At 40.2% G+C, this 26930-nt stretch overlaps 1 long non-coding RNA gene across 1 annotated transcript in view; it reads right to left on the minus strand.

The window, feature by feature from the left end:
* Positions 1-453: 453 nt before the first annotated feature.
* Positions 454-26930, minus strand: part of LOC147575017 (uncharacterized) — a 120945-nt gene continuing 94468 nt past the window's right edge. Inside the window, exon 3 of the long non-coding RNA XR_015243338.1 lies at positions 454-1330. This is a non-coding gene — a long non-coding RNA (uncharacterized LOC147575017). The remainder of the gene's footprint in view (positions 1331-26930) is intronic.

Genomic DNA, 26930 nt, shown 5'->3' on the forward strand with positions numbered 1-26930 from the left:
AACTTAGAGTTGTTTTTAATTTCAAAGTCTAGTGTGCCTTAACCACTGTGCTTATTGCCTCCTAAGTCAGAAGGAGTCTAAGTGGAGATACTAAAAACAAATAAACAAAACCCACAAAGTCTCTGATGTGGAAGAGAAATTGAAGAGAATATAAAACTACCAGATTTAGTTAGGAGGTAGAAACTAGAGGCAGTAGCAGTTGAAATTTCAGCAGTTTGGAGCAGAATGGTGGTCTTTACCTCACTGGGGGTGCTAGAAGATGCTATTACCACTTTTAGCCTGAGAATAGACCAGTGGTTTTCAACCCAGGGCAACCTTGTCCTCCAGGGGATATTTGGCAATGTCTAGAGACATTTGTGGTTGTCTAGTTGCTGAGTGCAAGAGGAAAGGGACGCTGTTGGCATCCAGTGGGTAGAGGCCAGGGATGTTGCTAAACTTCCTGCAGTGCACAGGACATCCCCCACAACAAATAATTACTTGGTCTAAAATGTCAATAACACCGAGCTTAAGAAACTGTGACATGAACTACAGTTACTAATCTTTATAAAACGGTATCTTTATCTATACTTTATTATCAAGTAGCACTATCATGTCTGAAGGGACTGAGATTAGAGGCCATGAGAACACAAATAAATGTGTTGGCCATGCAGGAAGAAGGGGAAAGGAATATACTTTGGGGTAGGACTTACAGCCGTGGAAGGAATGTGCTGAACATGTACATGCCATTGTTAATACTAAGTTCTGAGTTAAGACTGCATGCCAGCCATCCTTAGCATGGGTGGTTTTTGGGTCTAACTAGAAAGAATTGGCTTTTGTATCAATACTCAATGATTGTAGCAGATTTGCCTGTCTCCTGTGTTTTTGCTATTCCTTCTTTATGAAAAAAATCAATGTCGGTTTTAAGTTTTTAAAGGAGGATCTGTTACCTGCTATATTTAGCATCATGAAGGAGGAAAACTGCAATATTTGCTTTCCATAAATTTGCAAAAAGAAAGGTATTTTCCACCCACCGCACCCATTCCATGGTTTTCCACCGACAGCTGCATATATGGATATCCTGCCATATATCTCTGGAGAGAAGGAGAGCTGGAAGGTGTGGGAAGGCCCATGAATGGGGCCATTGAGTCAGCTATTCCTCGATGGGCAGGCATGATTGCTTTCAAGGGGCCAGTTCTCTTGCTGTGACCACATAGCTGGAGGCACAGCCAATGGATAGGCTTCACCCAATAATTCTTGGTTGATCCACATTTGGGTCAGTAATGTGGTGGGCAGCGTCAGTTGCAGCTCCAGGCTCCAAACGGCTACTTTCCAAGCTCCTTACAATCATACCCTGTTGATGGAGGCAACGGGGGAGGTATGAGTGGGAGAGGTGAGGAGAAAGAAGGAAATGGTTTCCATGAATTATTGCTAGAGTTTTTAGAAAAATAAAAGCCTGCTTTTGAAGAAGAGATAAAGGGATCTCAGCATCATGCCACTCCCATTGCTCTTAGGATAAAGTTAAAACTGCCTAATATGGCCCACTAGGCTGGGCATGAGATGGTCTGTCTTGCTAGCCTCCTCCAGGGCTATTCTTGTCTTCTCTAGCCAGGCTGACCACCATTTTCATGTCCCTTTAATCCTCAAAGTCTTTGCAAATGCTATTCTCTCATCCTGGAAAGGTTTGCCCCCTTATCTTTCTCCTGGCTAACTCCTACTCATCCTACTCTACTCATGTTTAGTAATTGAAACATAACTTCCCTGACTTCCCAGACTAGGTAAGATTGCTGTTACCTATTTCCCTGGTAGCCCGATCTTCTTCATTGTGGTTATCCCAATTTCAATAGTATAATTCCCCCATTAGTCTGTGAGCTATACAAGGGTTAGGACATATCTGCCTTGGTCATCCCTATACCACCAGTACCTAGCCTAGCACTGACCCACAGTATCTATGACTGAATGTATTATTAAATAGCAGGTAATGATGGAGAAAAAGAGGTGGAAGAGGAGTAAGAAAAGGAAAGAAGGAATGGGAAAAAGTATAAAAGAATAAGGCAAGAACTCCATATGAAAGAAACAGTATCAATCATTAGGTTCAACTTCTGGACTTACCTATAAGTAAATGGGAGAATGGGGAAGGCTAAAATCTAGATCACCTGAACTAATCCAACAAAATAAACAGACAAATAAACACAATAAGTCTAGAGAGAGTATTCAGAAAGAGGTCAAACACCCTCATACTTAGAGGGAGTAGTGAGCTTGTTATGTCTCCGTGCAAGCCAATTCCTTGGGTTATCCTATCGAGTAGCCACATGCTCTATCTCCCACCATTTTTAAGATGACTAGGGGCATTAGCACTTAGCAAGCAAGAACTCTATGCCAAGGATTGTGCAGAGCACATCAAATACATTTTCTCACTTTATCCTCAGACACCACATATTGAGTTAAGGATTGTTTCCCTGTGACACTGATGGAGGAAATTGAGACTCAGAATCTCAGAAGAAAGCACACTGCCCTGGGTACCTGAAGACCTCATTCATTTATTCACTCTCTGATCCCTGCCAAACTGATGTCTTTTACTGATACTTCAATTGTTTTTTTTTAACCTTTATTTATTTTTAAGAGATAGAGAGAGACACAACATGAGCAGGAGAGGGGCAGAGAGAGAGGGAGACACAGAATCCGAAGCAGGCTCCAGGCTCCGAGCTGTCAGCACAGAGCCTGACGCAGGGCTCAAACCCACAAACTGTGAGATCGTGACCTGAGCTGAAGTTGGACGCTCAACCCACTGAACCACCCAGGCGCCCCAGAATTGTTACTTTCTCATGGGAGGTTCTCCTTACTTCCCTTGATGGTCAAATCCTCTCTTGGAGGTTTCCATCTCACCTTCTTTGTATCTTTCACAATTTAAACTGGGCATTTTTGAGTGATTAGTTGACTACTATCTGCAGGCAAGGCACATTCCAGAATGGATTGGCCTTGTTTTCCCCAGCCCCTGCATAATCCCTGCCACATAAAAGGTTGCTAGTAAATATACTTATAAGCAAATGGCTGAGATCCTTTTAGGGTGCACTTGTTGTGTTTTGGGTTCTGTACTGGTCTATCTGGATACAGAGAAAATGTATACATGGCCATTGATTTAATGGAGCCAACAGTCACTTGTCGGGGGGTGAGGTGGAAAGTACTACTAGAAGGAAAGAGAGACAGAGAGAGAGAGAGAGAGTCAGAGAGAGAGAGAGACAGAGAGAGAGAGACAGAGAGAGAGAGAATTGAAATAGGTAAATAGCTTTCAGGAACTGTTTTCTAGAGAAGAAACTTGATGAGAGCTTCCCAAAGGTGAGAAAGCTTTTGTCAGGTATGCAAGGGTGAGATATGGTTAGGGAGAAGGAAATGTAGATGGAGGGAATGATATGAGCAGAAGGAAAAAAAAAGGAGGTATGAAACAGCACATGTGTTTGGCAAGTGTAAACAGATTGGTTTGCCTGGAGTGTTCAGAGCATGGTCAGGATGAGATCGCAGAGGTCAGATGTGGGCTACATCACAAAGTGGTTTTCATGCTTGCCTTGGGGGTTTGAGCTCTTTACTGCAGCTGATAGCAAACACATGTGGATGGTGATGCACAGTTGAGAGAGTATTGAATCATTCATCTGTTCTTTGAATCCACGTTCCACTGGGTCTTGATACTATACCATGCCTTGTGCTACTACACAGAAGAACATGGGTAGAGCTTAACAAGACAGATTCCCTCCTCCAAGAAGGCCGCAATTTCTTAAATATATAACAGAAGTCAGGCCCTGACATCTACTTTGCCTTTTGAGATGTAGATGCAAAAATGAAACAACTTGAGAGCAATCACAAAGTCCTCTCCCACTCAGCACACCCAGAGCAACCCGGTAGTGACAGACTGGGCAATGGTGTGAGGCAGCGGGAAGGGAGGGATCACCATAAGGAAAGAGCATGTAACTCCAGGAGCTCCTCCTGGAGAAAGCAGGTCATAGTATCAATTCTGCAGTCCCTAGAGAAGAATGCCCATATTCTTCTGTTCTTAAACATATGTTGCAATGTTTTTCATAACTCTGGACTGAAGAGACTCTCCATCTATAACATTAGATGGCTGCCCAAATTTTATAATCCTCCCATATCCTCCCCTTAGCTAACCTTTATTGGGCACCTGCTTTTTGCCAGGCACTCAACACAAGCATTTACTTACACTAACCTATTTAAATTTTTTTAAAGTTTATTTATTTATATTGAGAGAGAGAGAGCAGGGGAGAGGCAGAGAGAGAGAGAGAGAGAGAGAGAGAGAGAGAGAGAGAGAGACAGAATCCCAAGCAGGCTCCATGCTGTCAGCACAGAGCCCGATGCAGGGCTCGAACTCACAAACCATGAGATCATGACCTGAACCAAAACCAAGATTTGGGCACTTAACCTACTGAGCCACCCAGGTGCCCCTATTACTATCCTATTTAACCCACTAACATGTGAGTTCCAGAAATACCTTTTATACATGAGAAACCTGTAGGAAGGATAAGAAGTGGTCCAGCACAAAAATGTGTTTCCATAAATGTCCTACAACAAAACCTGAGAACGTTCCAATATATCATATAGCATAATATGCACTGTAGTTTAGATTTAAGCATACTAAAACTGTCACTATTAAAATACCACTGAGTGTTAGCAAAGGAATAATCCAGTAATTATTATCCTTCAATTATCCATTATTCCCCAGGAAGTCGGCCTACTTCATGCAAACCCAACACTCACTTCTGAGGTCCAGGGAAATTCAGCACTGGCCCAAAGTGATAGCATGTTGGTGGCAAAGCCAGGATTGGGACTCATGCTTAAAATTCCTGTTGTCTTGATCTTGACACTAAGGGTTATAGATTCTAATGCCAGATCAGATGTTTGCTTCCCATTTCATTTTCTTCTTACAGAAAGGTATGTTGGAAAGGGTGTGGGTTTTGAAGCCAGTTGGATCTTGGTCCAGATCCAAGCTCTACCATTGACTTACTCTGTGACCATGAATGATTTCCTCCCTGGGTTTCAATGTCCTGTGAATGAAGTGAAAAATATCTTTCTAACAGGTTGTAATGAGTACAAATAGTTAGCACATGTACAGCACAGATAGAACAGTGTCCACCACATAATATAACTTAATACATGTTAGTTCTCCAGCTTCCTTTGCCAGAAGATGGAAGGAAGGTACAGCTGCCAGTGGCACCTGAATACTCAAGGGCACAATATTCTCAAAGGATGTGAACTTTCTTTGCTCCTTCCCCTCAACCAGGATTTATCTCTTATCCCTGTGACTGTTCTATCAGGTGGGGAGACTTGGTTGGAAATACTTTCTTAGATTAGAAAGACGAGCTGGGATTCAAGGAATGCCTCTCCAGAGTCTCCATGTCAGCAGGCCTTTACAGTTACCAGGTGAGCAGACAGTTACTTTCTGGGTTGATAAAACAAATCCATTATTCATCTGCCCATAAAACTATGTCCTTTATTGTCAGTGCTGACATGTTAGTTTTATTATATAAGGGAAGACTCTGGGTTGAGACCACCCTTTAGTCTCATTTCAAAGAGAGGGGCTTTTTTTAGAAATGGCAGGAATGGGCTCTGTCTGTTCACGGAAGGACACTTTGCTGAAATAGTGGGGCTTTGTAAGTCCCTATAGGAATGGAGGTGGCTGAATTTCCAGACTTGGATTTGGCTGAAGGAATTTCTGACAGACACATCCCTTCAATGGTGACTTTGGCCTCATTGGTGTCTTGGGAGCAGAAAAAAACTTTTACATTTTGAGAATAGGAACCAGGCCCTCCTCTCCCCTACTTCCTCCCTCTTATTTACTTTAAAAAAAAAAAAAAAGAAAAGAAAAAAGAAAAAACTTCACTATGGCTATATAGTAAGAAAGTAATTAAGTATGTAGGAAAGACATGCACCTACTTTCTATATTTCCAGTGGAAGAGAACAAGATTCAGACACTTCTTCAGATGTCTCCAACCCTACAGCTTTCTAGAATTATGTAATATTTTTTTCAAAATCTGAGAAGTCTCCTTGACTGGATGTTTTCAATATACAGACACAAGTGATATCTTCTATTTTTTACTTTTCATTTCTCTCTAAAGATTCACTTTTAAGTACTCTCATGAATTTTTTTTAAATAACATTTTGACCTTCCCAATTCCCATGAAGAGACACCATTGAGTTATTGGGATGGTATTAACTGGGATGAAAGCAAAGACCATTAAGTAATGAAGTGTACAAAGTACCTGCTATGTGGCAGATATGATACTGGAAGCTAAAAGTATAGCAGAGCAAAAGAAAAGACATAGACTTTGCCCCTATAGAGCTACTTTCCTGTAAATTTTCAGCTGAATTCATGAAGCTGGATATTTTAAAAATTAATTACTTAGTTAATTTAAAAATTAGTAATCAATTACATTAAAATTAATTAATTAATTAAAATTTTAGAGCAGTATAAAGTTCACACAAAATTAGAGGAAGGTAGAGAGTTCTCATATACCCTTGATATTATACATGCATAGTCTCTCCTACTATAAACACTGTCAATCAGAGTAGTACACTTATTACAACTGATGACCCTACATCAATGTGTCATAATCACCCAAGTCCATAGTTTACATTAGCGTTGACTCTTGGTCTTGTACATTCTATGGGCTTGGACAAATTTATAACTACAGGTTATATCTATCATTGTATTATTGTACAGAGTATTTTCACTCTCCTAAAAATTCTCTGTGGTCCACCTATTCATCCCTTTTTCTCCTAAACCCTGGCAACTAATATTTCCATAGTTTTGCCTTTTCCAGAATGTCATATGGTTGGAATCATCCAGAGTGACTTATTTCACTTAGCAATATGCATTTAAATTTCCTCCATGGCTTGAAAACTCGTCTCTTTTTACTGTTAAACAATATTAAATAATATGGATGTATCCTAGTTTATGTATCCATTCACCTACTGAGAGACATCTTTGTTGCTTCCAAGTTTTGGCAATTATGAATAATACTGCTTTAAATATCCATATGTATATGGATGTTCTCGTGTAAACACAAAGTTTTAACTCCTTTGAGTAAATAACAAGGAGCATGATTGCCGGATTGTTTGGTAAGAATTTGTTTAGTTTTGTAAGAAACCACCAAACTGTCTTCTGAAATGGCTGTACCATTTTGCATTCCAACCAGCAATAAGAGTTCCTTATGCTCTATATTCTCACCAGCATTTGGTGTAGTCAGTGTTCTGGATTCGGGCCATTTCTAATAGGTATCCTATTGTTTTATTTTGCCTTTCCCTAATGATATTTAATGTGAAGCACCTTTTCATATGTTTATCTGCCATCTATATATCTTCTTTGGTAAGTTATGATAATTTTTGCATTTATAACATGGCAAAGCAATTGTGAGAGTTAAGTGACACAATATATATGAAAGTGAGGGGACATGGCCAACTGGTTAAGAGGGAAATGTCTGAAACCAGAATGCCTAGGTTTGAATCCCAGATCTAAGCTACTAAACCTCTTTCTGCTTCATGTTTCTCTTCATTATAATGAGGAAAGTGATTATATTTACTTTATACAGTTGCTATAGGGAAAAACTTAACTTATGAAAAGCATGTAATGTCTAGCATAGAGAAAGTACACAATATGCTGTTTCTTGGGCACATAGCAAATGCTCAATTAAATTTTGTTGATTTAATGAACTTAATACAGAAGAAAATGAAATTCTGTGATGTGGAGTTGGGTTTGCTCTTGGATGTATAACTTTCCTAAAACAATTAGGTTTGGGAGGTGTTGTTTCCAACTAAGACCTTAAAAGTTATTACACAACTCATGGGAATTGGGGAAAGCTTTACTCATTCTTTCAAATCATCTCCCTGAAGACTGATTCTTTCCCCCTTGAAGTTTCCACTTTCTTCACTGGTGTGGAATTTGGTCAGAGGGAAAGATTATTTTCCCCTTAAAGGACATCTTAAATCAAGCGTTTTTCTTGAGTTTGCAACTGAGCACATGATTCCTTAGGAAGTTATAAATAAGAGAGCTGTGGTGTTGTTAAACCAGGCAGTCAAGCGTCAGGAATTCAGTTGAAATGAACTGATTGCTGAGATCCCTTGAAACTTGTTATCTTTTAGGCTCATCCCAGCCTCTGTTACCAGAGGTAGGTGGTGACTCCCAGCACCATCTCATTTTCTTCTCAATCCCACTTTCACTAGTTTAAGGATCACGATGCTGATTCATTCATTAATCAAATGTTTATTGGGTTTACACCATATATTAAGCACTATGTTAAGTGCTGATGATTTAGGTATGAATAAATCATCATCCCTGTTCTTATGAGTGCTGTCTTCCAGTGGAGGATTAGATAAGAATACAGGACTTTTTAATAAACTGGAGCAGATGGGGTGTTGGCACAGGGACAGAGCTGGGGTGCAAAGCAAGGCTCGTACCTCCTTCTGGGGGCCAGAGCACAGAGGGTGAGCTGTGTGAGCTGAGGTATGAAGGACAAGTAAATGTCAGCCAAGCAAAGTAGACATGGGCCTTTTAGATGTATTTCAGCCAGAAGTAACAGCCTGTATAGACCTAGACATTAGCAAGAGAATGGCACTATAAGAAATAGCAAAGAATCTATGAAGGCTGATGCATTAAGTTGGGTGTAGCAAGACCCAAGGTTGGAAAAACAAACAAAAGGCAAATCTTGACAGCTTGTAGGTCATTTAAGGAATCTGAACTAGCACAGTGCTTGGAACATTGGTACAACTTTGTTGAAAGACTAAACGGATCAATGAACTTTATCCTGAGGGCAACGGAGAGACTTAACTGATTTTAAATTAACTTCTGATTTGTGTTAGGTGATGCATGATTGAGGAAAACAAATGACCCACCCAGTGCCTCGTATGGGGAACTGACACAAGAGGAACGGTTTTCTTCCACATCTTGCAACCTCTGGGAATATGAGGGATCAGGAGAAGAAGCCAGACAGAAGAGGATTCATTCCTGGGAACAGACTAAGCAAGACAGATCTACGTCAAGCCTCCCAAAATGCAGAGACTGTAAAGTCAACCAGTATGGATAAGAAAATTAATGGATTTTGTTGTGGTTTAAGCAAGTCTTAAGAGAGGATGGTTCCAATCCTGCCTCTGTCTCTTACCATCTGTGGGCTTTAACCTCTTGGAGACCCAGTCTCTTCATATGGAAGAGGGAGCCATAATATCCTGGTACAGTGCTGTTGTGAGTCAGTAATGCCTTTATATATAATGCTTTTACCTATAAAATTCCTATCATAGTGCCCATACTTTTGCTAAGATACTTAGAACAGATCATTTAAGATGAGAAGTCATCACAAAATTTGGATATTTTCTAAAATACCACTAAGAATGACTATATTTATGGAGAGCTTATGTCATTCAAGTCACTGTTCTAAGGATTTAAAGTAATAATTGATCTAATCTGTCTAAAGACCCTTTGAGACAGGGAATTCTATTATCCCCATTTCATAATGAAGAAACCAGAAGCACAGAGGAAGAAAGTCTGAGTTCACATGAGGATGCACTGCTAGAAGTGGCAGAGCTGGAACTGAAACCCAGGCTGTGTGTTCCAGGGCCTGGGACTGAAATGCTTTCTTATATTATCAAGAAACAATCAAGCATCTAAAAAATAAAATGGCAAAATGTCACATGTGAAGTCTCTGGATCTGGCAACCCTGATGTGATGTGGCATGGGGTCATAAGCTGAAGTCTCAGGCACATTGTCTTTTGGAACAATCTTAAATCATTTTAGCCAGACCCCTGACACTCGGATCAGAAATAATCCTATTTGGGGACACCTGGGTGGCTCAGTCGGTCGAGGGTCCGGCTCTTGATTTTAGCTCAGGTCATGATCCCAGGGTCGTGGGATTGAACCCTGTGTCAGGCTTAGTATGCGCTTGGTATGGAGCCTGCTCAAGATTCTCTCTCTCTCTTCCCTTCTCCCCCACTCATGCTCTCTCTCTAAAAATTAATTAAATTTTAAAAAAGAAATGATTCTATATTGTGTTGATTGTTAGACAATTACAAATCACCAAACTACAGTTTTGCCTAAGCCTCTCTTTGAGTCATCCAGATTTGGCTAGAATAAGTTGTGGCATTGTATAAACACTTTTTTATTATCTAGCTGAGAATCACCTTCCGTACACAAAGAAACACAGGACTCTGTTTAACGTGAAGAGACTTGCTGAAGCATCTGGGATCTGTCCACACAACTGATTTCCTAACAGAAAAAATATGTGGGGCCATGGAGTTTGACAAGCAGGAAAGGGTATTCAGGTATGAACTAGTCTTCATCACTGGACTCACTGAACTGTTTGGTCGTATGTAAGAGAAACAAATCAAAGTTGTTTAGATAATTAAGGAAATTTATTGGTGGATGTATCCAAAAGTTGAGAGGTAGAGCAGACTTTCTGTACAGATTACTCCAGTGCCTCAACATTATGACCAAAGGCCTGTCTTCTGTTTTGTTTTTTTTTTCTTCTCCATCCTTTCTACCTTTTTGTTATCATCTCAGAACATAAGATAGTGGCCAGATGCTTTAGGTCTTCATGTTTATTTATAAATAGGGACCGAAAGAGCTTCATTCCCATTAGCTTTCTTTAAAGAGTGAGATGTCTTCATTTCCAGAAGTCCTTAGCATATGCCTCCTTGCATCTCATTGGCTTAAACTGGGTCACATGCCATTCTATAAACTAACCACGTGCAGGTAGATGAGCTTCACTACCCATCTACTGATATATGGGCATATATACCAGTCAAGGCCTACTTCTGGAGCTGGGTGTGAGTCAATTCTACCTAAGATGCATAGCTAACAATTATGGAGGGTCAGTTCTCCAAAGGATATCTGTGGAACTGTTACCTTTAGAAAGGGAAATGGATGGTAAATAGTAAACCAAGGTGTACTCAGCCATCTCTTTATAGGATGAGAGAACCTAAGTTTAAAAGTCCCAAGGATTGTCTTGAAGCAACATTTACATTTAGAATGAACTTTTCAGCTACTGGATCTGATAGTCTGAGGTCACCTAAAGTGACAGATCATTTGTTCCATAACTATGTGGAGGTCATCCTCAGAGCTTAAAGTGTGAATTATTACCCAGATAGAGAGACCAATGCTCTGTGGGAGAAAGTGCCCTAAGTTCCTCAAGCAGGTAAACACAAAGCAGGCATGAGAACAACACTATTCCTTGCTGTCTCTCTTAAGTACACAGAGACAAACAAGAGAGGTTTCAACTAGTCATGACAAGCACGAAACTATTCAAGAGGTTACCTAAACAACTTAGCTAATTCCTCTGATTATTTTAAACACTAACTCACAAATGAGGTGGGACAAGAGTACGTTAGACGCTCACACAAGAGCTTTCGGCATGCATGTGAGTGCTAGCGTGTTTGTGCTATTATTTGTTTACAGGGCTTAGTATCCAAGGGAGATGTTGTATTGTCATTTATCAAGAGTGGGGCTTGAGTTTGACTCTGGTTTAAGTTTTCCATGATCTGCTCACTAAATTTCTTCCTTTAGGCAGCTCTTCCACAACAGTAAAAGCATTAAGTGACAGCTTCCATCTGGCCAGTCCCAAGTTACTTTTCATATAATTCATCACGGTAAGCTAGCTCCTAACCTAACTGGACCCAGCTTGACAAGCCACGGCTTTTTATGAGACATCATTGTAACTATCTTAGGATCTTAGAAGGAAGAACTCCATAATTATCTTTTATGGAAAGACTCAGGACACACATTTTGAAATTGCATGCCCAGGACTTTATGTGCAGAAGGATCAAGGTATCATATTATCCAATGTCCCTGGCAAGTCCCTAGGACTATATTTCAGCCTACAAGATGTTTTTTGTTCATCTCAAAGGTCAGATTTGACCACATTTATTAAATTACAAACTTGCTTGTCTTTTGTCATCAGAAGATGGTATGAATTAAGGCTTTCTTATTCTGGTCACAGTACAGATTAGAGCTGTGCTGAAAACATCTAAAGTAATTAAAGTGACCAACAACACCAAACAACAACAATAAAACCATAATAAACACTCACTGCCCTTGGGGGGGCACACTATTTGATACGGCACAGAAATGTACCATTTGTTAAAATACAAGACAGACCAAATATCAATCCCTTTCTCAAAATAAATCAAGTTGTCAGTAGATAAGCCCCCTTGCCACCAAGCTTGCCTACTCTGGTTCCCAGTACACTTGTCGTGATCTATTCTTACCACTTTTTCAATCAAAAAATTGAATGGGTTTTCAATGCCTTAGCGAAAAAGTTCAAATGCCTTAGAAGATGTGCAAAGTCTTATCCAGCCCTATATCGTGCTGTTCTTCAGATCCCCGTTTTACCACCAAACAAAAAACAACTAAATTTTCTTGTATAAACTATACTTAGTCACATACCTAAGCTTGTGCAAATAAGTAACTCAGCCTCGAATAAATAAATAATCAGCCTTGAATGCCCTACTCTATTTGTCCACATAATGACATCACTTTTTATGATTTAGCTTAAGTATCAAATCTTTTGGGAAGAGTGAATTTTATGGGGTGTAAATTATATCTCAAAATACTATTAAAAATAACCAAACTTTGGGGCGCCTGGGTGGTGCAGTTGGTTAAGCGTCCGACTTCAGCCAGGTCACGATCTCGCGGTCCGTGAGTTCGAGCCCCGCGTCAGGCTCTGGGCTGATGGCTCAGAGCCTGGAGCCTGTTTCCGATTCTGTGTCTCCCTCTCTCTCTGCCCCTCCCCCGTTCATGCTCTGTCTCTCTCTGTCCCAAAAATAAATAAACGTTGAAAAAAAAATTTAAAAAAAAAATAACCAAACTTTGGGAACTCTTTTCTGATGAACTCCCATTCTTACCTAACTCTACCACATACAGTCAGGTACCTACAAGCAGATATCAACAACACACGTGCACACACACACTACCAGGTTAAGGAATCATAACTGGTCCTCCTCAAACACTCTATATACCTGTCTTTTGTATATGAATTCACTTATTTATTTTTCATCTGGACTTGGCTGTCTGATATGGTAATGACAGGCAGCTGTTGATCATTTGAAATATGGTGGCCCAAAGAGAGATGTTCTGGGAGTATAAAAATCTCACACGGAAGTCTTGGTAGAAAGAATAATGTAAAATGTCAGTAATAATTATAAATAATTACATGTCAAAATTAAAATATTTTGGACACACAAGGTTAAATAAAAATATTAAAATTCACTTTATCTTTTTTCTTTACCTTTTTTTAATGTGTCTTCTTGAAAATTTAAAGTTAGGTTTGTAGTTCCTATTATTTCTTTTGGACAGCACTGATCTGGATTGTGAGTCCCTTAAAGAAAGGGATAGTGTCTTGTTTGTCTCTGCATATGGAATCTGGCCCATTGTAGGTGCCCAAGAGTACTCGTGTGCATAAGGTGAGTGAATGAATATAATTAAGTCCTAAGTGAAGAGTGCACATACTGAGAACAATGAGAATATTAAGGGAGAAGATACACAGTTTCCATGTAAGGCCAAGAGTGTCTGGTCAAAGGAGGGGAGACTTGAGTCTTGAAGCTGGGAAGAGTTTGGATAATAAAGAAGAGATTGTTGTGTGACTCCCCAAGTACTTCTCTCTGAACTTAGGTTTCCCACATGAAAATAAAAGGGCAGGGCAAAATGGGCTTTGATGTCACTCCATCAAGAATCTATGATAAAGATGATATCCAACAGCCAATGGTGACTACTCCAGTTGGAATATGTATGTTACCCTTGATTTCATGTTTCTGATTAGCTCCCAAGTTGTGTAGAGGGTCCAATTGCTAGTAAGATTTTTTATATACATGGGGTTGGTTCAGCTGATGAGCTGGACAAATCAATCTAATGCTGCCTGTACTTGAACAGTCATGTTCACAGTCTTGATTCACAAAAGCGTCTGTAGGCTGTTCTCTGTTTCTCTGATTGGACTATATGTGGCCATGTGACCCATGACAGCCACTGGCTCATGACCCAAAGGTGATGTTTTCTAACTAATCCATTCAGACAGACTACCACTAAGATTCAGATTTGAAGATACACAAGAAGATACTATTGCTATTTGTAAGAGAAATCTCTCCTAACCATAAACATAAGTATATAGATATATAGATATAAATATATATAATATGAATTATAAAACAATGTTAACAATAACAGAATTTACTACAAGTTCATACTGTATTAGGCATTGCATGTCATTCAAACTCCACAAGAATAAAGTTTGGACTGTTCTTTCATATTTATAGATAATGTAAGTGGCTCAGAAAGCAGAAGCCACTTGGCCAAGTAGTGGAAGAATAAGAACCCATGTCTGTTTTACTTGTTTTTGCCACTATATGATGCTATCTTTAATGTCCCAGATGTAAATCTGGTCCATGTTCTTATTTATGATTTGATAAATTGATCCTTTGGGTGGAAATGACCTACACACAGAATCTCCAACTCGTTCAAGAAAACAGAACCTTGGAACCCCCGGTTTCTAGTAGCAGGGCCCCTCACTTTTCCTCTGGGACCCTGCACACTGCTGGGTCATTCACACCCTCTGATGAAGCCAGATCTTTAAGTATCACCTTAGATCTGACCCTTATGTCAGCAAAAAGGAGCCTTCTCAGCTCAGCCCTTCACATTGCAGAGCCAGCCCCTTCTTCATGGGCTCCAGGAATTTATGTTCAACTTTTATTTTTTCATTTTGATGGTCATGCATAGGCTGACATTGTGAATTAACACATAAAAGAAAGTGAAAATCTCGTTCTGAACCACATGTCCTAGTCTATAAATGGGACCCTTTCCTGGATGTGTGGAAAATATAACTGCTGTGTTTTTCCTTCCCTCTTGGACTATGAGTACAAGGGTCCTTCTTTTAGAATGGGCAGGGATGTCTATAAGGAGCTTTCTTTATTCCCTCTGACTCTACTTTTTTTCCAGATTATAATTTATATCTGAAAACATTTACTATGCTTTAGAGACATATTTAGAATTATGAGGGTGGCCTCAGGCAGAATATTAAATACCCTGAATTTTTTTAAACTCTCAACTTCTAAATTTCTATCCTTAGCTTCCAATCTGGACCTTGACCCTTTCACTATCCCAGAAAGCTGCCCTTGTCCCCTCTTAAATGATATAGGAATTGGCAGTTTTGATGTCTGTCATTGGTACGCTGCCTCCTTCTGGAGATCACAATTTCATTCTGACTGAAGACTTTCGTGCCTTAAATCAGAGAAGCAACTATTTCCAGGTTGAAGGAAACAGACACATGCAGACTGTATATTTGGGGAGAGGGGAGCGGTGGCACTATACAGTTATTTTATAGGCAGCCTCCTACCTCATCTATAGGCACAGAAAGGCAGAAGAGACCCCTATTGTATCATCTTTATGGGAAGCTGGGATTTTAGCATTGAAGAGATCCTAGACCAATTGCTCTAGTTAATGTGCAATTCCATTATGCAATACCTTTGACAAAGGAGCATCAAGCCTCTATTTGAATACCTCTAGTGCTAGGGAGATTACTACTTTAAAAATCTGGCTGCTACTAGTATCTTGTGCTTCTTATCATGTAGTAAAGTCTTAGAGCCCATGGAGTGCTGGGAGGATCTCAAATCATCTGGAGAAAATGCAGTGCTCTGTATTTGCCCTCCAGACAGATTACTTTCTAGGCGGGGTCACCATGCCTGGTGCAAAACTGAATAGTGAAAGATCAATATGGGGTTCACAAGCAGTTTTATTCACTCCTGGTAGGATGAGAAGGGATTTTGGAGATCTGAGGCCAAAGACTATTATGTATAAAACATCAAAGTGTGATGGCTAAGGATATGGCCCCAGAATCCAGACAATCTAGGTCCGAGCCTGGCTCTACTGCTTGCTATCTGCATAAAGTTGGCCCTAATTTCAACATCTATTAAATGAAACTAAGAATAGTATTTGTTTCATGGGGGTGTTGAGAGGACTTAATACATGTAAAGTATTGAGAACACTGCCTAGCACATAGTAAGCACTCAGTAAACCTTTGTTATTACTGTTGTTGTTGTTGTTGTTGTTGTTGTTATATTATTATTATTACTCTGGCTCAACCACATGCTAAGGAATCCTAAATTGCTAAGTACAAAATCGCCTCCTATTGGGAAGCAACACTTGGGGGTCAAAGGCTTGCATTTGCAAGGATCTCACTGTGTACTAAGTTGTTAACCTTCACAGTGCCATCTGCTCCTCTCCAACATCCTGTTGCCCAGACTCATTTTATTCCCCACATTACAGATGGGAAACCTGAAGCCCAGAGAGGTCAGATGCTTTTCCCAAGGCCTCAGCTTAAATGTCACATCTTCAGAGGGAGATGCTTTCACACACCCAAAACAAAGCAGCCACCCACTCCTCCTTCACTGTTATGCAGATTATATCATCTGCATATTATTTTTTTTTAACGTTTATTTATTTTTTTTGTGACAGAGAGAGACAGAGCATGAACGGGGGAGGGGCAGAGAGAGAGGGAGACACAGAATCTGAAACAGGCTCCAGGCTCTGAGCCATCAGCCCAGAGTCCGACGCGGGGCTCGAACTCACGGACCGCGAGATCTTGACCTGGCTGAAGTCGGACGCTTAACCGACTGCGCCACCCAGGCGCCCCTCATCTGCATATTATTTACTGGCATCTGGTATTTTCCTTCTGTTTTTGTTTATAATTTTGTTTATTTTCCACCACTGCCTAGCTAGAACATGAGTTCTTTATGTACGGTAGCCCCTTCTGTCTCCCTACATGAATCAATCCCCAGTACCTAGTTCATTGCAGGCCTTTGGTAAACATTTGTTGAAGGAATATGTGGAAGACAGCAGGAGGCACAAAACAGAATCAAACAGTTATTCTGTGAGAGCCACTGAAGGAGCTGGTTTTGCATTCTAGTACTTGTCCTGACCTTGGGCAATTGACTTCCTGTCTCTAATTAGTGCAGTGGGGAATAATATCTCTACTTCCTTGTAGCTGTGGTGAGGAAAAATAAAATGAAGTTTATAAACCACTTAGCATAGTGCCTGCACATCACGAGGGCTCAATAAATGCCAGCTCTTACTCATCTGAGGAGACAGGATTTGTGGGGTTTGGGTCAGGATCTTTCCTGCCGTGGTCTTTGCATGTATAGGATGAATAATAACTTTGATGGGTACTGGGAAGTTCAATAAACTGAAAAACCATCTTTCTGTTTCCTTTGGCTACTATAAATTTGACAGTTATCTTTTAATGGAGAACTGAACCAAATGTTCTGATTATTTCCCTTCCAGACCAATGCTCCTTTTCAAACCAAGTCTCTCAGTTCCACCTCATATGTAACCATTTATTTCTCCCCACCAGTACAAGGAATGTATGAAAAGGAATCCTAGCACACTACACTTAGTGGAATTGCAGGGAGGGCTTGGAAGCTGCCTGATGTGATTCCTTCCCATGTCAGGGAAACTGAGGCCAAGAGAAGGGAAGGGATTTACCTCACACGACCCAGTGGACAGGCCAGAACTTGAACCCAGGTCTATTTGATACATTTTCTGCCACATTTTGCAGACATTTCTAGAGGGAAAAAAAAAAAAAAAAAAAAAAGGAAAAACAGAGCCCAAGCAATTATGTCTCCACCTCATTAGCCCTCCATTCTCCATGACCACTTCCAAATGAAGAACAATGGCATTTACAGGAATAAACTTACTTTTCCATCTTAGACTGCCATTCGGGGACTCCGGTTCCTAACATGTTTATATAAAAGATTAGGCTACCCTCTACTCTAATTGGTCATTTTTCCACTGAGACAGCAGCATCAGTGTTGCATGAGCTCGGCCTGAAGCAGCAGTCGCACTGATACATGTATGTTTTAATTTATCAGGGCCAATATGGAAAGAAAACTGCTACTTACATTTTGTTTTAACCTCACCATTTAGCCATGGCTGTTTGAGAGAGGACATCACTTACTAAACAAATCTCTCGGTGGCATCAATAACTTTTTAGACTTTTTGTAAGAGGACTTCATATGACACTCAATTCTCGATTCCCCAAAAACACAACACAGCTGTTCCTTTGCTACTCGTCTCTCAGCAGGAGCTGCAAAATCATATTTAATCAACTCTGCTTTAAAAGCCATCCAATTTCCTTTAGGGCTCTGGCGTGCTTCCCCAGGCCAGGATGGCCCCTGCTGACATGTCAGCAGCAGCCGCCCAGCCCAGGCAGAGGGAGCTGCCATTTCTTGAGCACTTACTCATGTGCCGGGCTCTCTACCGGGTACTTCACATTCAGGATTTCATTTAATCCACCTTGCAGTCCCATGAGGTAGGGATTATTCTCAGATTTAAAGACAAGGGAACTGAGGCTTAGGAATGTGAAGTCATTTGTCCAAAGTCAAAGCAACAAGGGAGAGAATTGGGATTCAGCCAAGTACTCTCTAACTCCAAAATCGGAGCATTTTTGACTTTTCAGTCTGGCTTTCTACATAAGGAAGTACCACGGAATTATATAAGGATGAGAGCGAGCTAATGTGATCAGCCCATCAAAGCTGTCAACAGAGAGTCCCTGACAAATGCTATATGTCCTAAATTCCCTTTAGCTCACAGCTTTGTCTGACCGCAATTAATTTTCTTTTAGAATGGGAATACCTCTTGTGTCATCTTTTATTCAACAATCCTTGATGATGACCATAGACGGTCCACTCTCCAAAGTGAGGTGGAGGGATATAGAGATGACATGGATATGAATCTTGCCCTCAAGAAGCTCAGTCTAGGAATAGACATGTAATAGCAACATAAGTCATTCTGATGAGAGGTAGGATGTAATAAGTATTATGAGTGTACCAAAGTACTACACAGTCTGAGAAAGAAAACCTACTGCAGTCAAGGCATCATATTAGACTTTATGGATTGGTGTAATAGTCAGGATAATTACCACTAGCTGCTGTGACATACAGCCCCCAAATTTTTGTAGCTTAACATCAAACATCAAAAGCATGTCTTCCTCAATTTCTTTTAGAGTTAAGTAGTGTTTTCTTCTACATAGTGACTCAAGATACAGGCTTCTTGCATCATGAGGCTCACTTTGAGAGTCCTATGCTTTCAGCCAGGTGAGCAGGGAAGACAGAGAGAGTGGAAGATGGGGTAGAAGTTTGAGGGACCAGGCCTGTAAGAGGCTTACTTCATTTCACTCACATTCCAGTGTACAGACTCAGTAACATGCCCTGAAATAACTGCACTGGAGAATGGGAAATGTGTTCTTCCTGTATACTCAGGACAGAAGGTTCACTGAGCACATAGCATTGTTTCTGTCAGGGATATTGACATAAATACTGTGGAATTGCTAATTGAGCAAGTTGAGGGATAAGCAGGATGTAGACAGTGTAGGGGATGTTCAAGGAACACTTTGATTCAAAAACATTTGCTTTGGAAAGACAGTTGATATGAGATATGGAAAGGCCTGGAGTGACAAGCATTTCCCAAAATGTGTTTTCCTCATTGTTAGTGAGTACAATGTTAAGAATGGCTTGAGTGGGCAGATTTTTGAAAAGCTGGCTTATCAAGTTGTTATTGTTTTAATTCCTATAGGAGTTCTCAAGATTTTGGGAGACAGGTATGGGAAGTCAATTATAGTAAACCTTTTTGACCATAAATCTTTCACAGAGTATTTTGTAAGATTACTGTCTTGTGAAACATGTTTTGTGTAAGGAATCTTAGGTGATGAAGAGCCATTAAGCAGGAGATAAAAGTGATTAGAACTGTTTTTTAAATATATAAGCCAGAGATGCTTTTCAACTTGATCTGCTGGTAATGGCTGGCAACAGTGCTTTTGGGAGAGGAATCAGGAAATCTCATCTGAACTTACCTGTGATTGATTAATAATGTCTGCTGTGCATTTACAACTGTAAACATGTGATGGCTAATTTCATATGTCAAACTAGCTAGGCTGTGGTGCCCAGCTGCTTGGTCAGACAATAGTCTAAATGTTGGTTGATGGTATTTTGTAGATATGATGGACATTTATAATTGGTGTCTTCAAATAAACATTACCCTTGATAATGTGTCTCACCCACATAACTGAAAACCTAAAGAGCAAAACTGAAGTTTCCCAGAGAAGAAGGAATTCTGCCTCAAGATGGTAATATATAAATCCTGCCTGAATTTCCAGCCTACTGGCCTGCTCTACAAATTTCAGACTCAGTAGCCCCCACAATCATACAAGCCAATTCCATACATATAACCCATACATCATTTTCCTTCCTTGCCTCAGGTGAAGGTAGCAAGTTGGGTAAAAAGAGAGTGTGGGTATCTGGAAGTGGGGTCTACACCAAAACAAGGAAGGAATTCAGTAAAAGAAAGATACGAGTTCTACTTTGAAATTTTGTGCTTTAGATGTCAGCAGGGCAGCCAACCCTTCGAAGCACATTCATTCAGACATAAAGAAAAGCCAGCATTATTTCCAGTGCGTGAACATATTTTGGTGATGAGAGAACGATTCCTTTGGAATCTCTGACAGATAGACCTGTGTGCCCCTAACAGTTTCCTGAGGCTGAAATCTGTAAGAAATGCCTCCACTGACATGGCAGCAAAAAGAGCTATTTTGTTCTGAAAGGCAGCAGGTGTCACTGGGGCTAAATGCCCAAGACACACCTGAGTGACGTGTGAATTAAAAGAGAGAGAGGAGAGTGAACATTGAGCAAGGAGGAGAGAAATGTCACTAGGGAAAAGCTACGTGCAGCTGAGTCACTGGTCATGACTGAGGCATGACTAGGACCTCCAGGGTGATGGATGAAGGTCTCACCACTAGGAGAGTGGGAGTGATTTATTAATGAATGTGTGCATGCTGAGCTGCTTCTCATGTGGTCATGAGAACCACAGGAAGCTCTTTGCTATAACAGCTCAACAATTGTATATTGATTTCCCATCATGCTGAAGGCACTCACTAGGCACTGGAGCTGTACAAGGGAAACACATGAGTCCAGCCTTGTTTTGAATCAGTCCTGTGTTCTGAAACTACCCTGAACCTGACTCTAACTCATCACTCATGGGTGTAATGAGGTAGCTTTGTTCTTAGATGCATTCAGTTAAGGATTTATTGAGATCCAACAATGAGACATATACTGTTCTTGGCATGAGAAACAGATTAGTGATAAAAAGGGACAAACTCCTTACCCTCATGGAGCTAACATTTTAGAAAATTTCATGATAAATAAGTATAGTATATGACAAGATGAGGTATATTTGAAGAAGGAAAAAAAAACTAGCTGTATCAATCACGAGAAGCCAGATTATGATGCAGAAACAAACAAGTCTGAGATCTCAATGACTTCTTCTACAGGGCTAATATCCATCATGGACTCTGTTTCCACATCTTCACTGTCTTCCTCACTCTAGGATCCAGGTTGACTGAGCAACCAATATCTGTAATATTGCTGGTAGCCTTGGCAGAAGGGGGAAAAAAAAAGAGGTCGTGCTAGGTCCTGCATTGTCAATATAATACTCAGCCTCAAAGTGAAACACATCACTTCCAACATAACTCACTGGACTGAATGGATTACTTAGATTGACCTATGAAATCAGGAAGCAAAGTCCTATCATGTGTCTAGATTGAGGGAAAAATCTATAAATTTGGCAAATGACAATACAGCCACTGGGTCATAGTAAAAACATTGGCTTTTATCATGAATAAAATGAGCAGCCATTGGAGATCATGAATAGAGAAGTGAGTATAGAATGAAATAGACCTGTGATGAGATCTTGACTCTGACTCTGTGACTTGGGATACTGGGAACTGGGATACAAGAGCCTACCTTACTGTGCTGGAATGGAGATTAAATTGGATATATGTGTAATGTCTGGGATGGGATAAATTTCTGTAAAAAATGGTGACATATTTATTCACTGTATATCAGTTTGGCTCGTTAAATAAAAATTGATTTCTTCAAAAGCAAAAGCCATGTCTTACTCATCAATGAATTCCCAAGGTCAACACAAGGTTTGACCCACTTTATCTTCTTATCATTTGTGCTTAATTCTTCAAAGGATGGATGAAAGTAGGGGTAAGAAGCAGATAGTATCTGCGTGTATGTTCTTTCTCCTAAGAATTCACATTTTCTTGAAAAAAGGGAGCTACTGTCTTGAATACGAAAGGTCAGGATAACAAAACATAAGCCATGGTTAATGATTAAGCTATGGCATTCCAACAGCAGAATCTAGCAGAGGCATGTTCTCTGTGGCCTCATGTCGTGGGGAACTGTTTGGAACAGGGTCAGCTGTCACCTTCCATTTCTGAAATAAGATATGACCTGCCCATAGCTGACACATCTGTCAGCCCCACAGACTCTTCATTCAAAGAGAAAGGCAGGCTAGCAGCAGTAGCAATGCCTAGAGATAGAATTACAAGAAGCCTGAAAAATCTTGCTCTAAGTGTGTGTCACCACTATGAATAGAGGCTCCAGGGTCCAGTGTCAAGCTAATGCACAATGGGGAAATTAGGAATTGTTTCTTATACTCACTGCATGTGTCACCTCTCACTGTGTGAAGTCTCTTTTCCCCAATCCTCCCATCTTGATCTGGCAGTAATGTTAACTTTGATCCATCCAATAGTCTCTTTTCTACCCTCATTCTTGTTTTTTCTCTAGAGACAATCATCTTTTGTATTATTGAACACATTCAGCTAGTAACTAAGAATTTAGAGAGATAAGCATATCATAAGGTAAGCAATGATGATCATACTTCTTAGTTTACTTAGGACACTCATGACTTTTGCCTAATGCTCAGGGATAATTATTAATAGTATCTTCTTTCGTTCTCAAATTTTTCTCAGTTTGGGATATATGTAGGATCATTAATTATAGCAGAACTTTATCCCTTTTTTAGGGGTCACAAAAAGACCAAAAATTATCAAGCCTTTCCAACAGAGTAGTGGTAGAGTTATCTTAAAGGTTCATATTATATTAGAGCCATCAATGTATTGGTGGTCAATCCGAATAAACCCTGAGGGCCCCAGGAGGGGAGGGGATTGTCACAACACATCCAGTAAGGTAGCAGTCCATTATGTTGCCAATCCCAACTGAAGCTTGATCTCCCCATCAAGTTCAGGTGTCACATTCTTCCCCCCTGGGAGAAACAAAGTAGTGGTGATAAAACACCAGCCTCAGGTCTCTGATGACCCTTGGTTCAAACCTTGACTTTGTCGACTGATTTATGATAATTACCTCTTAATTTCAAGTTCTTAACAAGAATAATAGCATATGATTTAGTGAGATTGTTGTAAAATTTAATCACATAATGGGTGAAACTGTTTAACGGTTTATTGATAATAATTTAGAACATCTATTAATATTATTGATAAAATAAAAATTTACTTTTGATATCACTGCAGATATAAGCACCTGCAGTCTAGAAGTAGGGAGTGTGCGTTGGTGGATTTGAACTGTTGAGGCAACAGTAAGCAAACTCTTCCTCTTGGATCTGAAATATATATACGGCATCAACTGGTCCTCAGAATACTTTATTTTGATTAGGACAGGAGGGGTCTTGGATGTGAGAAAGAAAGACAAAAAGATATCTGAACACAGTTCAGGCATTAGAATAAGTGATAAGATATTCCCCAGACCTGAGATCTGCATTTACATAATAAATAAATGAATATGCTACCATACCACTGCAAGATAGGCAAGATCTGAAAATGATGCAAGCTGTCTTGCAGAAGTTAGTGCAATTTCTTTTTAGTGTTTAGTAGGAGTTTACTGTGTATATGAGAACAGATCACTGAGAGTGGTCACAGAAGTAGAAGCAGCTACCACTGCAAATGAAAAGGAATTCAATCATGTCCAACTGTTCACAAAAACAAGTCAAGGTGAAACAAACTGAGTTCAGTCTGCTACTATTTTCATAATAGTTGGGTATGCTGAGCCAAGTCCCTGAGGCTGGTATAGTGGGCCATGTTCCACATGTCCTGCACAGTGCTGCAGCAGGGTGGGAGCCCCATCACCTGTGAGCTGGGTCAGGATCTGAGACTCAAATGGGTGCATTTAACTCATGAGCACTCCAGCCCCAAGCACACCATTTCAAGCCTTGATCCTGCCTCTCTGTGACTTTTTTCCCCCGTAAGTTATAGCCCAGCTTGATATTCTGGAGAGCACACCATGGAGTTTGCTCCTAGGGGCTAAGGCATTATCTCAAATTTGGACCCACCCTCTTTTGGGGAATCGTATTTGCCTAGGGAGTTGGAATTTGTATTAAGGAAATGCAAGGAACCACTGGAGACAGACTTCAGACTCTGGTTTTGAGACCATCTGAAATAAATCACTTGGAAAACATATTTAAGATGCCGATTTCTGGGTCTTCTCACTATCTAAATGAACCTATCTCATTGGACTATTTGGGATGGGATCTGAAGATTTACAAACTCATGTGGTATTGCTTTCCTCATGAATGTTTAGAAACCACTAGGTTAGTGGCTTAATGAACAATTCAGTGTAAAGAAGGGAAAATAACCTTCATCAAGACCCGTAATGGTAGGTGGCACTATCTTCATTTGACCATTGAGACAACTGAGGGTCAGAGGAATTACTACCACCATGAGACAAAGGATTTAGTTACAAAAGAGGGAAACAATTGCTACCTTTCAACTGAAGTGGCAGTAAGATGCTTGCCCCAATTCCCATCTCCCTGAAGCGATAAAGAACATTTCCATGGCCTAGGGAGGAAAGAAGATTTAGGATGGAACAACTTGTTTTGACTACTTGGTGAAAATTTTTATTAAAAATATGGAAAAAAAATGATAACCAAACACAAAGTAACTGTACCACCTTGAATGTGGCCCCTGCCACATCTGATGATACCAAGAAGTCAGAGCATTTTCCAGGGGCAAAACTAAACTGTCACCTCAAGTTTGCATTTTAATTCACGTTAAAAGAATTGGGGAAAACTTAGATTTTCGGGAAATAGTAGCTCACAGGTTACTGAGCAGACGGCAATTTCCCCTCTGCCTCTTGCCTAAAAACACACATCGGGTGCGTCACAAGCAAAGCCCCGCCTGGTTATAGCTCTATTACTCAGTCCTGAAGCATTTGCTTCTGTATTTATCATGCAGCTGAGAGTATAAATATAGATCTTGGACATTTGTAGAGAGGAGGTTTCAGGAGACTGGAGGGGCAGCATATCAGCACAGAATCTGAAGAAAGAGCATTAGTTTCGGGAATAGGTTTGATTTCTAGAAGTGGACACTTGGGTCCTTTGTCTTGGAGCACAGGACTCATCGGATCAGTTGGTTTCTTGCCACTTTACAGAAAGCAACCACTCATTCACTCTGTTCTTATTCAATCCCAGAAAGCATTACCTGCTCATTTAGAGCAAAGAGTCTCAAATTTTAATGTGTGTACAAAGCACCTGAGGATCTTGTTAAAATGCAGATCATGACCCAATAGGCCCGAGATTCTGCGTTTTTAACCAGTCCCAGGTGACTGCATGCCCACTAACTGATGGGCCACACTGAGTGACCAGGACTTAGAGCACGGTCACCTGTACAAGTTCACATCCAAGCTTTACCACCCTCCAGCTATGAGACCACAGACACATACCTATTTTAAACATTTGTATATAATGTTCACAGATAACGAGAGTGCCTAGCACAGGACTGTTTTAAGGACCTAATAGTGGTAGGTCCTATAGTAATCCATGCGAAGTGCTAAAATAATTTCTTGTAACATCATGCTATATCAACAGACGCTTGCTATCATTATAACCAGGCATTTATTGCATGCCTATCAGATGCCAGGGCTCTAGGAAAAGAAATAGAAGATGTGATTTTATCTTCATAGACCTAATAGCCTGGAAGTGGTCAGTAAAATGGATGGGCAATATATAGACACAGAAATCTCCCATAAGTTAGGATGTGGACTAGTACATGGTGTGATGCTAGGAATACTGGTTATGGGGTCAGGAAGCCTGGGGACTCCTTTCCCTTTGTCATAAAAGATTTTGTGCAAGCTTCCTTCCTTTTCTGGAATGCTGTTTTCCCATTTGTAACAGAATACCAGACCGTATAATCCTATATTCCAAGTCGTGACTTACTAGCTTTATGATCTTGGTCAAGTTTGTTACACTCCTAAGCCTTATTCTCATTTATGAAGTTGAGATAACAAGATGACGGTTGTGAGAATTATATATTAGTATAAAGTATTGAGATCATTATCTTGCATCCTTGAACACTCAATAAGTCTCCTACCTCAGCCACTTCCTTCTCCTCCTCATCCTTTACTGCCTTTTTTTTTCTTATTCTTTCTTACTAGCTCTATGACCATAGCCAGTTCACATTTGCCACTACATAAGGCTTTCTAAAATTGCTTAACTATATATGGTGTTTATTTTCAACCTTTATTTAGAGTGGTTCACAAAGCCAATCAATTCTTTAAACTAGAGATCACCAGATTTTTTTTTTTTTTTTTCTGAAAAGGGCCAGACAGTAAATATTTTAGCGTTTGCCATAGACAATATGTAAACAGATGGTTGTGGCTGTAATCCAATAAAACATTATTTATGAAAAAAGGAGGTAGGGTGAATTTGGCATACAGGCCACAGTTCACTCACCCCTGCTTTAAATTAAAGACACTGTAAATGTTCTGTGATTTATGAGAAAGTAAGTTTCTTCCAACACAAACCTTTGGTCCGTATAATGCATGATGTTGTAGGAAAGTACATGGCTCTGAGCTCTTCCCCAACCACCTGCAGCCCTGCCTTTACTCTAAGAACTCCACAGCCTTAGAACCACAGAGTATTACTTTAGAGGAGGGATTCAGAGGTCAAACCTCTCCTTTTAACAGCGAAAGTAAACAGGTCCACAAAGGGGAACTCATTTACTCAGTTAACTGCTCCAGGGACGGAGCTAGCACCAGAACCTTAGTCTCTGACTTGAAATCAGGAATTATATATA

This window comes from Puma concolor, chromosome D4 (assembly GCF_028749965.1).
Source record: "Puma concolor isolate L17-30 chromosome D4, mPumCon1.1.hap2, whole genome shotgun sequence".
NCBI classification, from domain to species: Eukaryota; Metazoa; Chordata; class Mammalia; order Carnivora; family Felidae; genus Puma; species Puma concolor.